At 37.8% G+C, this 15,454-nt stretch overlaps 1 protein-coding gene across 6 annotated transcripts in view; it reads left to right on the top strand.

The window, feature by feature from the left end:
• The window catches only part of LOC129775818 (alpha-tocopherol transfer protein-like), a 62,886-nt gene that overhangs the window by 26,569 nt on the left and 20,863 nt on the right, over positions 1-15,454 (top strand). Inside the window, exon 1 of one of the 6 annotated variants that reach the window (XM_055780949.1) lies at positions 12,993-13,193. The exons of 3 other annotated variants lie outside the window; for them this stretch is intronic. The gene's annotated coding sequence lies outside the window, so the exon portion shown is untranslated. 2 more of the 6 variants (XM_055780948.1, XM_055780950.1) reach the window with 2 other exon arrangements.

Raw genomic sequence — 15,454 nt, forward strand, 5'->3', positions numbered from 1 at the left:
TAACGTTAAAACTATTCCATAAAAATTTGACATGTTTTTTGACCTGACACCCTTTCTGAGGGACGTAATTTCGACGTAGAACTAGTTGATTCAGATGAAATACTGGAGGCTAAATTTCTTAGAACTGTGCAATTTTTTCATGATACTGCGTTGAAAACAGAAAAGCTAAATTAGGAGAAACATAACAATGTTATATGAAAGTCCATTCCGAAGATTCGTGGCACTAGTGGCACTAGTAAAAAAAAATCAATTTACCTAGATTACAGAAATTATTGCTAGTGAGATGAAAAAAGTGGAGCAGATAATCCTCACCAGTTCAAATCGTTGTAGGTAAATATTTTCAGGAAAGGAAAACAAATTTCTAGACTGTAAGGAATTCGTGAAGCTTACTTTTTATATTTTGTCTTTGCCTGGTAGTTTCAGCATAGATGAAAGGAATTTTCCACGATGATTAATATTTGAACAACAGAAAAGTCATGGTCATGCTATGATTATTATCAAACAGAACTGTGTTCTGAAAATTGACATTGATGACATGACATGAATGACATGAATTGATGACAAATTCTATGATAAAACTTGTAAAGATTATGATAATCTACTTCGCGAGAACTCTTCAGCATCTGAATATTCGAATCGGGTAGGGGAGGTGGGGGTTAAACGGACATGTTAAGAAGAACTTCAATTATATCGTTGGAAACTAATGTTACCCAAAATTTTGATGCAGTTTCTTGCTATTCAATATACTGTCTCTCTACCTAATTGAAATATAAATATTTTACAAAAAAGTGTTTTTCAATGTTTTTTACTGAAATTCAAACAGACCGAAAAATGCAACATTTTTTTCGGTGCGGGTAAAATGGACATATAGTATTGGGTAATATGGTTTATAATATATGACGGTAAAGGTAAAGGTAAAGGTTTATCGATCGCGAGAGTAATAATTTTATTCAACCAAGGTCTGAACTCATCACGAATGTCCGTTGAATGATGAAAAAATCGAATTAATCCACCTAGAAGTGATATCGTCCTTTTCAGCAGTATAAACGGACAGACTCTCAACTATTTCGCTTTTGGTTCCAGTCAGCTTCTAAACAATCCTCATTTGACGATTTGATTTCCATTTATAGACGCAGGGCATTCCATAGGAACAGATTAAACAGACTTTTCACAGTCCATCTCACTCCCACTAGCAACTGTCCGTTTTACCCCACCGGTACAATATTTTTCAATAATTTGAATTTCCCATTCAAAAATGAATTCACTTTTCCGTGCATACCTAATATCACTTCTCTGTTAACTCACAAACCGAAATGTAGCTATCAGCGAATTGAATTTTGGTATTAAACCACTCAAAATGCTTAATATCGAAGCAGCTAAAATTACATCCACACGCGGAATCATTCATGATTTTCGGTTTTTGTTTCCCCTTTCCACTTTTGATCAGTATTCATTGCCATAGGGTGGCTTAAATATTATAGAATAACATGTAGAAGGTGTTCTCATCAACAGAAATTTGATATTCAAAATGTAACTATACAAATCAACCAACTGTCCATATTACCCCCACTGTCCGTATTACCCGCGGTTCCCCTACATCTCAGAATGTTTGATTGGATTTATTCACTCAATAAAATCATGAAATATCAAATAATAAACATGAATTTTGCTTTTGAGTTTTCGTGTTCCGTTTTTATTCCTGAACTAATTGGTTAGCCTACTTGAAACATGTATTCCTGACTCGTATTTAATCATTTGTCTATACATTTTCGATATTTTTGTGAAACTCTTCATTATAGTATAAAATTTTCTTCAGACACAATTTTCGTATAAGAGTTTTTCATAGAATACTAATTTGATGCGGAGTCTTCTCCGTAGTTTTCAATTATATTTTTTATTTTAAAAGCGTGTTCATTCTGCCTGAAAATCAAATTATTAAAGCTCAATGTGCTCACATATTTTTATCTGAACATGCATGGTTGACGTCACCATCAATACCACTCAGTGATGAAAACGCTTGTTTTTAAGTTTTCAGCTGAATAATCATGACTGTGAACAATTTATATAGAATAACCTATCTCTATTTAATAAATATTAACGTTCAAAAGTGGGCTGGAGAGGTTTAGTATTTTTTGTTATCTTAATTCAATTGAAAAAAAAACAATTGGTGCTTACGTTAAGCATGCATATTTCAGCAGGTTTGGTGCTCAAATCTATGTTTGTGAGGCATTTTTTTCATTATCATGTCAGTAGGCCCAAAGACAGTTTTAAAATCTTGAAATTTCAATGAAAGTTATTTCCTGTTGTTACTTGAATGTATGAAACACGTAGCAATGAATCTTACTTAATCAATTTTCTATAATTTTTCTGAAATCCCCACAAAAACTATAATGTTAGTTTAATTTTTATTTTTCATTCGCGAAAAAATCTGCTACTCTATCACATAGAGCAACATACCTAACGCTCAAAATCTTGTTCCGGTGTAACGCTGTTGTTCTTGAAACTTTGAACACCCCAGTATAGAAATAAAAGACGTAGTCCTACGTCAAAACATTATAAATACGAGAAAATGTGATGTGCTTTCGCTGAATACATTGTCTATTATCAACACAGGGATCGGACATGCAGAGCAAGCTCGATGACTTAACCGTATGGTCATCTGAAATTGGTTCCAATATCAATGTCAGCGAGACAAATCGATAGATTGAAGAACACACGCGGTGGTGACACGATCACACACTACGCAACAACGGAACGAAAATCTGTAAGCAGTAATTGGACTGGAATCATCAATCCGACTTCACAGCCGAGCCAGACCACAAAAATCCTAGCGCCAGAATCTCTACAACGGGATAGAAACAAAAATGGAAACTTCTGACGCACTATGTTCCTAGCACCTGAAGAAATTAAATAAGGTTGAGTGTTGCCATCACCTGATGTACATACGACGGATTTGTTGCGACCAGTGTTGCCACACGCATAGATTTATCTGGAAAGGTACAGATTTTTTGTTTTTTTTTGGTACAGATTCTGTACGGTACAGAGTACAGATTTTCGTCAAAATGTACAGATTGGTACAGATTTTTTCCTCGGGTGATTTTTTTTACATTTGAACAAAGCTACATTAAAGTACATGATTACTTTTACGCCGCAGTATCACTTGGTGCGGCAGCTCTAAACGTTTAATAAATGATAGTATGCAATCTAGGTTCAGAAAAAACTATGTATAAGCATCATCAAACACATGAACATAATGGGTTTTTGTGGGGATTTCAGAAAAATTATAGAAAATTGATTAAATAAGATTCAGTACTACGTGTTTCATACATTCAAGTAACAACAGGTAATAACTTTCATTGAAATTTCAAGAATTTAAAAATGCCTCACAAACATAGATTTGGACACCAGACCTGCTGAAATATGCATGGTTGACGTAAGCACCAATTGTTTGTTTTCAATTGAATTAAGATAACAAAAATTACTAAACCTCTCCAGCCCACTTTTGAACGTTAATATTTTTTAAATAGAGATAGATTATCTATATATATATATATATATATATATATATATATATATATATATATATATATATATATATATATATATATATATATATATATATATATATATATATATATATATAAATGGATTTCTGTCTGTCTGTCTGTCGGTCTATTCGTGTTCGTATGTGAAATGTAAATATGTGATATTCGTAGTAAATAAATGAGTGCTATATAATAATTTTTTCTCAACAAGGAATATTTTCGATGGTACAGAATTTTACAGATGAGTAAGTTTTTTAACCACTTTTGCGCAGATTAAAATGTTACTTTACAATGATCCAAAGCTCCTAGCTCCCTTTTACAATGATCCGAACTTTAGATCTGGCATGAAAGTAAAGACGGTTGATCCTAATATGCAAATATGTTGGCTCTACTCAAACAGAAAATATTCTGCGGAAATGGCTGAAGTTTCGCCATCCTGCCCAGAAAGCAAAGAAAGGGGTTGATTTGATAGGTTTCAATGCTTCGATCAATGGTCGTAATGGGTCCACCTTTATTTCATAGTAACAATTTTATGCAAGAACCTTTTCCGTTTTTAAACGTTGGAGCAGCTGTTCATATGCAAACTCGGCTTCAATTCGTTTGGAACCCAGTTTCCATACTTTCGTGTCATACTCAATGTAAATTGGTGCTTAATAAAAAAGGAAACAAACTGAAATGACCCTTACAGTCGTTATCAATGAGCTGAACTCTTGTTTACGTCTCATCGGAAAGGCTTAGAATAGTCAGTGATCAGGGAACTGCCACCAACAATTAGTTTTCAAATGAATGCAAATTATATTACGAAAGAATATATTAAACGCAACAAGAAACTGGGATCATTGCGTCACTTGAAATAGATCACGCGGAAGCTCGTAAATTGTGTTGCAACATCCAATCAGTGAATCAGGCCTTCCCTCTTTTTCACTATCGCTTGTCAATCTGAATACTAGCACATGATTATAAAATATTTTTAATTAATTATTTATATCACAACCTGAGTAAATAAAAAATTACCAATCCAAAGGAAAGTTAATAGAATCTATCTTATACTGTTGGGAGCTCACAATCATCGACCGAAGAACAAGATATAAGATATAATAAATTATCATTGATGACTTGTCATGATTCCGTTGACTCTAACTATGTTTCCCACCCCCGCTTTTCTGAAGTAACCCCATACTTTGATGTGTTTGACAGTTGGATATTGATTTCTTTTTACTCGCAACTGTCGCTTTTGATTGAAGATCTACAACTTTGATTCATGCATGCTTCTACGGTTTTTATTACCAAATTTCGGGCGGAATTGAAATTTCTTAAGCTTCGTGTTTACCTGTAATTGTTCTAAATCACATGCCACCACAACAAACCCTTGTTAAGATTGATTTGAGAGTAACTGACGGTTGACATGCCTTTTGCTCATATATTAAGTTTTTTTTGCTTCCATGCAATGAACATTTTCACATAAATTTAAAGCAGAAAACGCTAGAATCCAGTTTTAGATTTGTTTATAGTCTGGTTGGCTTTTCGTACTGATTGAATTGAAAAAAGGTGTGGATTTTTTCCGATGTGTTCAGAGAGCTGATCCTGTTCACAAACTGCACTAGGTTCTGCCACAAATAAAAACTCACGGTAGTTGCGTACTTTCCGAAAATTTTTAATGGCTTTTCGTAGATCAGAAACGCAAACGTTGGAAAAACTGGTTCAGGCATATCGTGGCCGTCTGGACATGCCGGTTGGCGTTGAGCAGACGCACACAACAGGAATATAAATGAGCTCGGTCATGCGAACAGTGCAAGGTTCGGCATCCGACATTCCATAAATTGCAGCGCCAAAAGGAGTTTACATTGGAACGGGTCATGCGTGAAAGAGTTAAGTGCAGCAGCGTGACTCTCTTCCTTTAAGGGATACTACTGGTTGTTGTCGATATCACCCATATAAGTTGAATCCGTCAAAACCCGTTCAACGCACTGTCGCGCTTATTTTCCAAACAACCAGGAAGATTTCAGAATTTCCTCGTCGGAAGGCGTTTCGTTGGCGGATAATTGAGCGCGACGATAAATAAAAGCTGTAGTTCAGAAAGCTAATTGACATTCGCAATGCAACCTGTGCAGCAGTTGACAGTTGAATTACTGTGGAAAGTTCACGGTCAGTAATTTTTCACTTATTGTCTCATTGCTGGGCGGATAAGCAATGACTTATTTAGTGATATGACTTGTGTCACAGTCCATATGCTATATTTCACACGACTGTCAACATTTGTACACTTTATTTTCACCTATGTGTCTTATGCCTGAAAAGTAAAAAAGCCAATCCCACTGTATGCAACGTCATCCGACACAAAAGACAGTGAACTCCCGTCAGTCAGACGTGACCCTGCCACCCGGGAAAACCTGCTATTTGAAAGGGCTGCACTCAGCAAGCCCCAACAATCATCTGTTTATTTCCAGGGTGACGAATAGGTTAATTCGTATGCAACCGCAGGTCTATAACGTCTCATTTATTCCATTCCAATTGTTGAGGCTCCTAAAGTCATATAGAATAAACTCATAACTGTGAGATCTTGACTGCACGGCCCTTGAACCTTTGCTCACAAGTCGCCGCCAATTCAAGTTCAACTACAAGCGTGTCAACAGATCACTCATGATCAACAAGCAAGCGTATTCAGTACGATTTCCCATTTCATTTACTCATCAAAACACAAAGGGTCGTCTGTTGTCCAGCGCTCATTCGAGTTATATTGACCATTCAGTTTTATGCGCGAACGGTTTTATGTGAAAGTAGGATTCCGTGGAACATCGGCAGCTTGAGGAGAATTGATGCAATTCGCTTGTGCTGATGCGATGCGTGAACCAAGAATGAGAGTATAGGAGAAGTGTTTAACACGTTGAGCCCCGCGTCGGTCCCTGGGGACTGACACAGAATTTTGCGTCTTTTTCGCGTTAATCTCATCGGACCTACAGTAGACTTTCCGTTCGGAGAGTGTAAGCACTAGGAACGCCGATAACAAACCTAGAAAAAGATTATTAGAAAAAGTCCACTATCGATCTTCTGGGACCGACGCAGGCCAGACAAAACGTTCATTGTCGGTATCCCCTTTTTTATTTTTTTTTATTAAATCGTTTATTTTTACAGGCTCAGTTACATAAGTTTAAAGGAGCCAAGCTCTTAACTATATTTCTGCTAGCATATATTAACATGTTTCCTTAATTCTATGGTTAATAAAATAGGAAACCGATTACTCGCGGTCGACTCGAGTTTAGAAGGGTGACACATTTTCATTAGGAAAAGAATGGGATGTAAGGAGATTGTAACAATGTTCACACTTATACTCACATTCTATTTCACATTCACATTCACATTTCACACTCAATTCTTAAAAACTATCATTACATCTAATATGTATCACAATTCAACTTATTCTAATGGAAGGAAACCGATAGCGCGCAAAGGACGAAAAGGAGGGGTCCCCCCTTTCGGTCGGGGAGAATTTTTGTCAACAATCAATTTTTCAGGCAGAAATACGACCAAGCGCAAAAATATTTTTTTTTGACAAACGTGATAACTATTAATATCGGCGATTAATGCAATTTGAATACATTTGGCACCAAACTTTTTTTTTGAAACCTCGATTTCGGTGATTTTTCGTTTTAAAAAAAAAACTCAAATTTTAACATTTGTGACACCAGTAAATGAATTCCGAATGAGCTAATATTTTGCGTAGGGTATATTATCGTGCAATTCAACACTTCGTAGCAAGTTCAGAATGAAAAATCGAGATAACTATTTTCATTGGTACCCAAAACCATACTTTTCGTTCCGTACTCCGAAAAAAAACTAAGTCTCAACAGGCCGATTGTTGATAAAACAAATTTTTTTCGAGATGACACTAGATCTCGACGTTTCATGCAATTTTAAGACATTTGGCATCAATTTTTTTTTCAAACACCCCGATTTCCTTTACTCCGCCCTCGGGTGATTTTTGAACTTTGCCCGCTTTGCGCCACTCTCCCGATAAGTCCGATTGAGCTGAAATTCGGCATAGGGTGTCTTTTCGAGGGGTTGAACAGTTTTTATGGGGTTAATCTTTTTGAAATTTGAGATGACCATTTTCATTGGCACCCTAGTGCACACTCTAAGATAGGATGAATATATAGGGTTGGGGAAAAAAGAAATGTCGTATTTCTGATCGGAATGTGACGCTTTATTTAACATACTTAAAATTATCCAATTTAAGTCAAATATACGCCGTTTTGTTCGCAAACTTGTTGCCATTTAGAAGGCAACTTCATTATCCCCCCTCCTTATTTGCAAAAAACTCAGACAGGCAGTTTTCGCAAGCCTTTTTTTAGGCCAACTTAGTATCTCCAAGAGCGTTTTGCATGAACCGGAAGAGATGATAATCACTTGGAGCCAGGGCCGGACTATACGGTGGGTGCAATAGAACATCCCATCCGAGCTCCCGTAGCTTCTGGTGGGTCATCAAAAATGTATGAGGCCAGCGTTGTCCTGGTGGAAAACAACACCATTGCTAAAGGGTGTGTCACATCAAATTGCATCACGGAAAAAACGCTGTAGAAATTTAATTTTTAGGAATTATATCTTCAGCTTTCGCTTATAATCAGATAAGAGTGTATAGATCACGTTGGCCATGCTTCACTGTCAATTTTTCGTAAATTTGGAAAAATGTCGTCGAACGAAAAAGAGCGTCGTGAATTAATCCTGTGCATTCATTTCGAGAATCCGGAGCAGTTTAAGCAGTTTAGCGGAGTTAAGCAGTTTAGACGTGATCCGAGAAGTTCGGTCCGGGATGTCGCCAATAAGCTGAATTTGTCAAGTTCATTCGTCCAGCGGACCAAGCAGCGGGAGGGCCTGCGTACATACAAGGTTCAGAAGGCTCCTAACCGCGACGAAAGGCAAAACATGGTGGGGAAGACGCGAGCCCGGAAGCTGTACACCGAAATGCTGACGAAGCCGCATTGCCTGGTAATGGACGACGAAACCTACGTCAAAGCGGACTTTCGTCAGCTGCCGGGCCTGTTGTTCTTCTCCGCAGAGGACAAATTCAGCGTTCCGGAGGAGATTCGCAAGCAGAAACTATCCAAGTTTGCCAAAAAGTACATGGTGTGGCAAGCGATCTGCTCTTGCGGAAAGCGGAGCGCCCCCTTCGTGATGACCGGCACGGTAAACGGGCAGGTTTACCTTAAGGAGTGCCTACAGAAGCGCTTACTACCACTATTGAAGCAGCACGAGGGCCTGACCATCTTCTGGCCGGATTTCGCTTCGTGCCACTATTCAAAGGACGTGTTGGAGTGGTACGAAGCCAACGGGGTCACCTTCGTGCCAAAGGAAATGAACCCGCCCAACGCGCCGGAGCTTCGCCCAATAGAGAAATATTGGGCGATTATGAAGCAGGCCCTCCGGAAGAACCCAAAAGTTGTCAAATCGGAGGCGGACTTCAAGAGAAAATGGATTTCTGATAAAAAAAACTACAACCTGACGTTGTACAGAACCTTATGGACGGGGTAAAGAGGAAGGTGCGAGCATACGGGCTTGGGCTCGAAGTATGAATAAAAAGAAACGCCAAAAGTTGTTTAATAGTTTTTATTTTACTGTCTAAAATTTTCAAAAGGATTTCATTTCTGGCCGCTTCTGGTCAATCGCCTGCTTCAAACGGTCAAGCTGCTCACAGTAGAGAACCGAGTTGAGGGTCTGGCCATAGTTGAGCAGCTCATAGTGGATGATTCCCTTCCAATCCCACCAAACACACAGCAAAACTTTCTTGGCCGTCAATCCGGGCTTGGCGATAAACTGGGCCGGCTCACCGCGCTTCGACCACGACTTTTTTCGCTTTAGGTTGTCGCACGTGATCCCTTTTTCATCACCAGTCACCATCTTCTTCAAAAATGGGTCTAGTTCGTTCCGTTTCAGCAGTGCATCACAGACGATCATTCGGTCTAAAAGATTTTTTTGCGTCAACTCGTGTGACACCCATACATCCAGCTTTTTTTGGAATCCAATCTTCTGCAAATGGTTCCAAACGGATTTATGGTCTATACCAAGTTCCTGGCCAACCGAGCGAGTGCTCACATGCCGGTCTACTTGGATGATTTCAACGATTTTATCGGTTTCCACGACGATTCGCCTACCAGTACGGGGTGTATCTTCGATAGCCACTACACCAGAACGAAATCGATCAAACCAACGCTGTGCTGTGTGAATCGTTACAGTATCGGGTCCATAAACTACACAAATTTTTTCGGCCGCCTTCGTTGCAGTTTTACCTCGCAGGTAGTAAAAACGTAAAATATGGCGAATTTCTTGATTGGTGGACTCCATCTTTGACGCACTATAACTTGAGACTGAAAAGGACAATCACAACACTGTCAAAACGACACTTGTAGCACAGATTGTCGTCTTTAAATAACCGTATAGTATGATCCGATGCGATAAGTACAACACAAGATATGTTGAAGTATTGCCATATATTGACAATATACGACATTTATTTTTCCCCAACCCAATATCTTAAGGCGTCGTGCACAAATTACGTAACAAATTCAATTCGCTGATGGTCATATTTCGGTTTGTGAGTTAACAGAAAAGTGATATTAGGTATGTACGGAAAAGTAAATTCATTTTTAAGTGGAAAATTTAAATTATTGAAATAACGGGTTCAACGGGAGGAACTAGCACGACTGAGTAGTAAATTTAATTATGAGATAAATTGTTAGTTTGCATTCAGAACAGGATACGTTAAATACTCGCGCGTTGCAGTAATTTAAAAGGATTTTTCCTTACACTGTAGCCTTTATATAAATAAATAAATAAATAAATAAATAAATTGTACTGGTGGGGTAAAACGGTCTGTTGCCAGTGCGAGTGAGATAGACTGTGAAAAGTCTGTTTAATCTGTTCCTAAGGAATGCCCTGCGTCTATAAATGGAAATCAAATCACGAAATGTGGACTGCTAAGAAACTGACTGGAACCAAAAGTAAAATAGTTGAGGGTCTATTTGTTTATACTGCTGAAAAGGGCGATATCACTTCTAGGTGGATTTATTCGATTTTTTGGTTTGGTTTTTATGTATGTATGTTGTATTATATATTATGCAAAAATTTCCGGAAAACTCTGAAGGAAAAAGGAAAAATTCGGAAAATTAAATTCCCATATGTTCTACAATTACATAGTGACAAGTGCTGTTAGTCCATTTGATGTTTGCGCTAGCGAAATTGAAACTGGAAATGGATTTTAATGTGATGAAACGCACTCCTATATTTTCTAGCAATACAAAAGTATCGCCGAATGTGTTGATAAGAGCAGAACTCGAGGAAGGAATTGTCCGATTTGGGGCTGTCTTTATTCTATTATATTTTCTGTATGAAACATTTATTCCATGTAACGGAGAAACATGTTATTTGCAAGTGGTTGAAAAATCTTGAACGAGAATTGATATTAGGCTGTCAAAAAAGTCCTGCGGTATTTCCGCGAGGTGTCGTTGTAAGCGCGTAGTTCTAGTTGTATTCATTGTATCGAGTCATACTATAGCTTGTTGGAAAGGTATTTAATATAGTCCTTGACAGTGTTTTGTTTGGTTAAATCATTCGTGAGTTATAGTGTCGCAAATATGGAGCAAAATAAAGAGAAAATCCGACATATTTTACAGTATTACTATGACAAAGGCAAAAATGCATCTCAAGCTGCCAATAAAATTTGTGCAGTTTATGGACCCGATACAGTTTCTATTTCCACCGCACAACAATGGTTTCAACGTTTTCGTTCTGGTGTAGAGGTCGTCGAAGATGCGCCACGCTCCGGAAGGCCTGTCGTTGAAAATTGCGACAAAATCGCTGAATTAGCCGAGAAAGACCGGCATAGTAGCAGCCGTAGCATCGGCCAAGAGCTGGGGATAAGTCATCAAACCGTTATTAACCATTTGAAGAAGCTTGGATTCACAAAGAAGCTCGATGTATGGGTGCCACACACGTTGACGCAAAAAACATCTTTGACCGTATCGACGCATGTGAATCGCTGCTGAATCGCAACAAAATCGACCCGTTTCTGAAGCGGATGGTGACTGGCGATGAAAAGTGGGTCACTTACGACAACGTGAAGCGCAAACGGTCCTGGTCGAAGCCCGCTGAAGCTGCTCAGACGGTGGCCAAGCCCTCATTAACGGCCAGGAAGGTTCTGCTGTGTGTTTGGTGGGATTGTCAAGGAATAATCTATTATGAGCTGCTTCCCTATGGCCAAACGCCTAATTCGGACCTGTACTGCCAACAACTGGACCGCTTGAAGGTAGCACTCATGAAGAAGAGGCCATCTTTGAAAAACAGAGGCCGCATTGTCTTCCATCAGGACAACGCCAGGCCACACACTTCTTTGGTGACGCGCCAGAAGCTCCGGGAGCTCGGATGGGAGGTTCTTTTGCATCCACCGTATAGTCCGGACCTTGCACCAAGTGACTACCACCTGTTTTTGTCCATGGCGAACGAGCTAGGTAGTCAGAAGTTAGCCACAAAAGAGGCCTGTGAAAATTGGCTATCCGAGTTTTTTGCCAATAAGGAAGCGAGCTTCTATAACAGGGGTATTATGAAGTTGGCATCTCGTTGGGAACAAGTCATCGAACAAAACGGCGCATATTTGACTTAAAACAGATGATTGTAACTAATTTTATGAACAAATGAAAATTCAAAAAAAAAACCGCAGGACTTTTTTGACAGCCTAATATGATATTATAATGATGAGTTTTGGTAGAAATACTAGAAGGTAAATTCAACGGGGTCGATTAAAAGATCAATCAATGAACAGTTCTGCCATTAGACCCATGAACTTGCTCATAGTAAAAAAAAACGTGAATGTTTAAAGGCATTGATAACAAAAAACTAATTTTGGGCGGGACGAAGTTTGCCGGATCAGCTAGTTATAGATAAACAAACCACAATTAAATTGTGGTCTTTGGCAGTTTGCTTACAAAAACATATATCATCTATGTATGTTACTATAAGTCACTGTTTATACATATGTTACTCAACACTTTAAAATCATGACCGAGTAATCAATCGGTATTTTTTTTATGTGACCACCAATTTCCCAAACACATTGCGAACCCAACACACTCGATACCGACACATAGTTATTAAACGAGCGAAAAATCTTGTTCTCCACTCGCGTCACACCAAAGTGGCATTGCACTCGAAGAGCATAATGTGAGACACTAACTACTCTCTGGAAACAAGTACTTATTGCCGGAGGGTGGCGTCGGCGGCAACGAGGCAAAGAATACGACCCAACACAGAACCAATTGCGTTTGCATCCTATGCGATCAGGTGGGGTGTGCTCCACGTCGGAAATGCTGCGATTTTTTTTTGTGTTTCTTGTTTTGACTCGAGAGCGAACCGCGGAGAGAACTTTAGGAATAAAATATTAACGTTGATCAATATCCTATGCTAGTCTGAAGGTAACGGTCACCAGAATCGGTCGATGGCATATACGGCCTAATGTACTGAGCCCACTTTTCGTGTACTTGGAGTGTAGAAAGCGATATTTTCCAGTTTGCAATTCACCGCGAGACCGACCGCGACAACCAAAGTGATTGGCTTTTTCTCGGTGGAAGTTTGACTTACTGCATGTAAATATAGTTTGAGAGGGTTTGCATCCAAAATGATTCAAGTCCTAAAATCAATGGTGAAATCGAGTGTTTCAGCCCTCTGGTAATAGAGCGAATGTTTGTGAGCGAAGTATTCGCATTATGCTAGTGTCCCCTACTAGAACTGTGCAATCATAAATGGGTTGGGTGAAGTGAACATTACTCAATCTGTGTCAGTAATCAATGATTGCGTTCGTTTTCATGGTGGTGCATGTCATGTTGTTCTTGTGGAAGAGTGTATCGTAGAAAATGTGAAATAAAATAATTGCTCAAGATGACTTAGTCATCAAACTTAGTTTGAGTCATCTCTGGTTATTACCCAGATGAGACGTGCTCCATTATGTCAAACGTATTACCCGCCGACAAAGTGAATAGCAAACAAATGTCCGGTTCGCTCCTCGATGCGCTTCAGGGGATGATCAGATAAAAGCAACCTAAGTGGTTCTTGCAATATCCGTATGTGGCCATTATAGTTGATATGATTCTGCCAATAAGCAGAAACTGCATTAGAAGAGGAAAATCGGCCGTTCAAATCAATATCAACTACTGAACTATTAGAACATGGACCAGTTGGTTCAAATTACTTTCATTATACTGATTATACATCGGAGCAAGTCTCGCTAGGAGTTCTGAATGAGTTCTGAAATACGGCTATTACAAAACTGTCTAATTTACGAGACATAACCACTTTATTACAACTGTGGTAGAATATTTTTTATCAAAATTTCTTATAATAGATTGACGCATGAAATTTTGTTCTATTTGTTTTGTAATGGATACTCAAAAGAAAAAGAAATTATCAACACAAACAGATGAGACTCACGAAGGCAATTTGGTGGAGTGGAGTACTCATTTGTCCCAGCTGAATATAATGACCATTGGGAGAGACCCTGAAAATTAGTACGTGGTTATTCAAATGGCCATTGTTGTATAGAATAGACACATGCCTACCGAATAGAGGTGTGTGTGTGTCAGGATGAAATGAATAATATCGTATTCCGTATTCTGTTCTTTTTTATTTTGAAGTAAACATGCTTTTTGGCAATGGCGTTCCCATTGTGCAGATTTCGGCTCTTTGAATTTCAAATAGTCGATAACGCTAAAAAACAGAATTCATTGCGGCAAGTGATGCGATTCGGTCAACACAGTCCTAGGCTGCTTGACGAAAACAGGAAATCGATTGTTTTCCAAAGTAGCCTAACTACTGAATCTTTACTTTTCGTAACTTATCTTAAATGTTCATTCGACATGTTGTTTGCTGAATATTATGTACTTATACTATTTGACGAATTTTATGTCAACTCGACTGGCCATTGACAGCAACATCTCAGATTCAGGGAAACGTTGTGGGTGTAAAAACATTGGTCATTTAAGCAACTTTGCATTCTTGAAATTTTCGAAAAACAAACAAAAATGAAAATTTTGGTCAAAAAATCAAATGTATGGAATATTCATAAAAAAAATTTATTAAAAAATGCCAAAAATTTTTTGAAGAAAAATTACACTGTAAAAACATTATTTTAAAAATTGAAATCCATTTTTCTCAAAAACTTTTTTTTAATTAAAAAAAATCAATAGGTTACAATTTCCAACGAGTCACCCGTATATAGGCAGATGGGCACTTTCACAAAGAACAATTTTTTGTTACGATAACTTTTTCGTTGAAAGTCAAGATAGCGATTTAGCGTATTCGACAAAGTTTTAGATCTTATTAAAATGTGAACTTTTGTCGAAGACATCAACTTTCTATCATTCATAGTTTCTGGAATACATGGCATTTTTGTATGGAGACTCCTGAGAAAATAATGTTCTACTCATAACATTTTTTGTGTGTGAATTCTCGCGTTTGACATGTTTCTAGATAGAAAAAAAAATGCAAAGCATGTGAATCGCGATAATTTATACATGGAAATGTTACGAGTTAAACATTAATAGTAATTTTTCGAAAAAAACATGAAAAGTTGCTGTTGGAAAAACTATTTCCCTGTAAAAGTGTTCATCTTACGTTGCATCGATTACTTGTTAGAAATTGTAAGAGCTATCCATATCTATTTTTTTAGAATTAAAAAAAAACATATTTTTAAGAAAAGTGAATTTAAATTTTCCAATTTTTTTTTCTGTGAAATTCTTTTTTAAGAAAATGTTTGATATTATTTAATGAAAACTTAAATGATTTTCTATATTTTATTTTCTAACTAACCTTTTGTTTGTCTTATAGTTTCGGAGTGACTTTTTTTTTAAATTTTTAGTTTTTTTAATTTT

Source organism: Toxorhynchites rutilus, chromosome 3 (genome assembly GCF_029784135.1).
Source record: "Toxorhynchites rutilus septentrionalis strain SRP chromosome 3, ASM2978413v1, whole genome shotgun sequence".
Classification (NCBI taxonomy): Eukaryota; Metazoa; Arthropoda; class Insecta; order Diptera; family Culicidae; genus Toxorhynchites; species Toxorhynchites rutilus.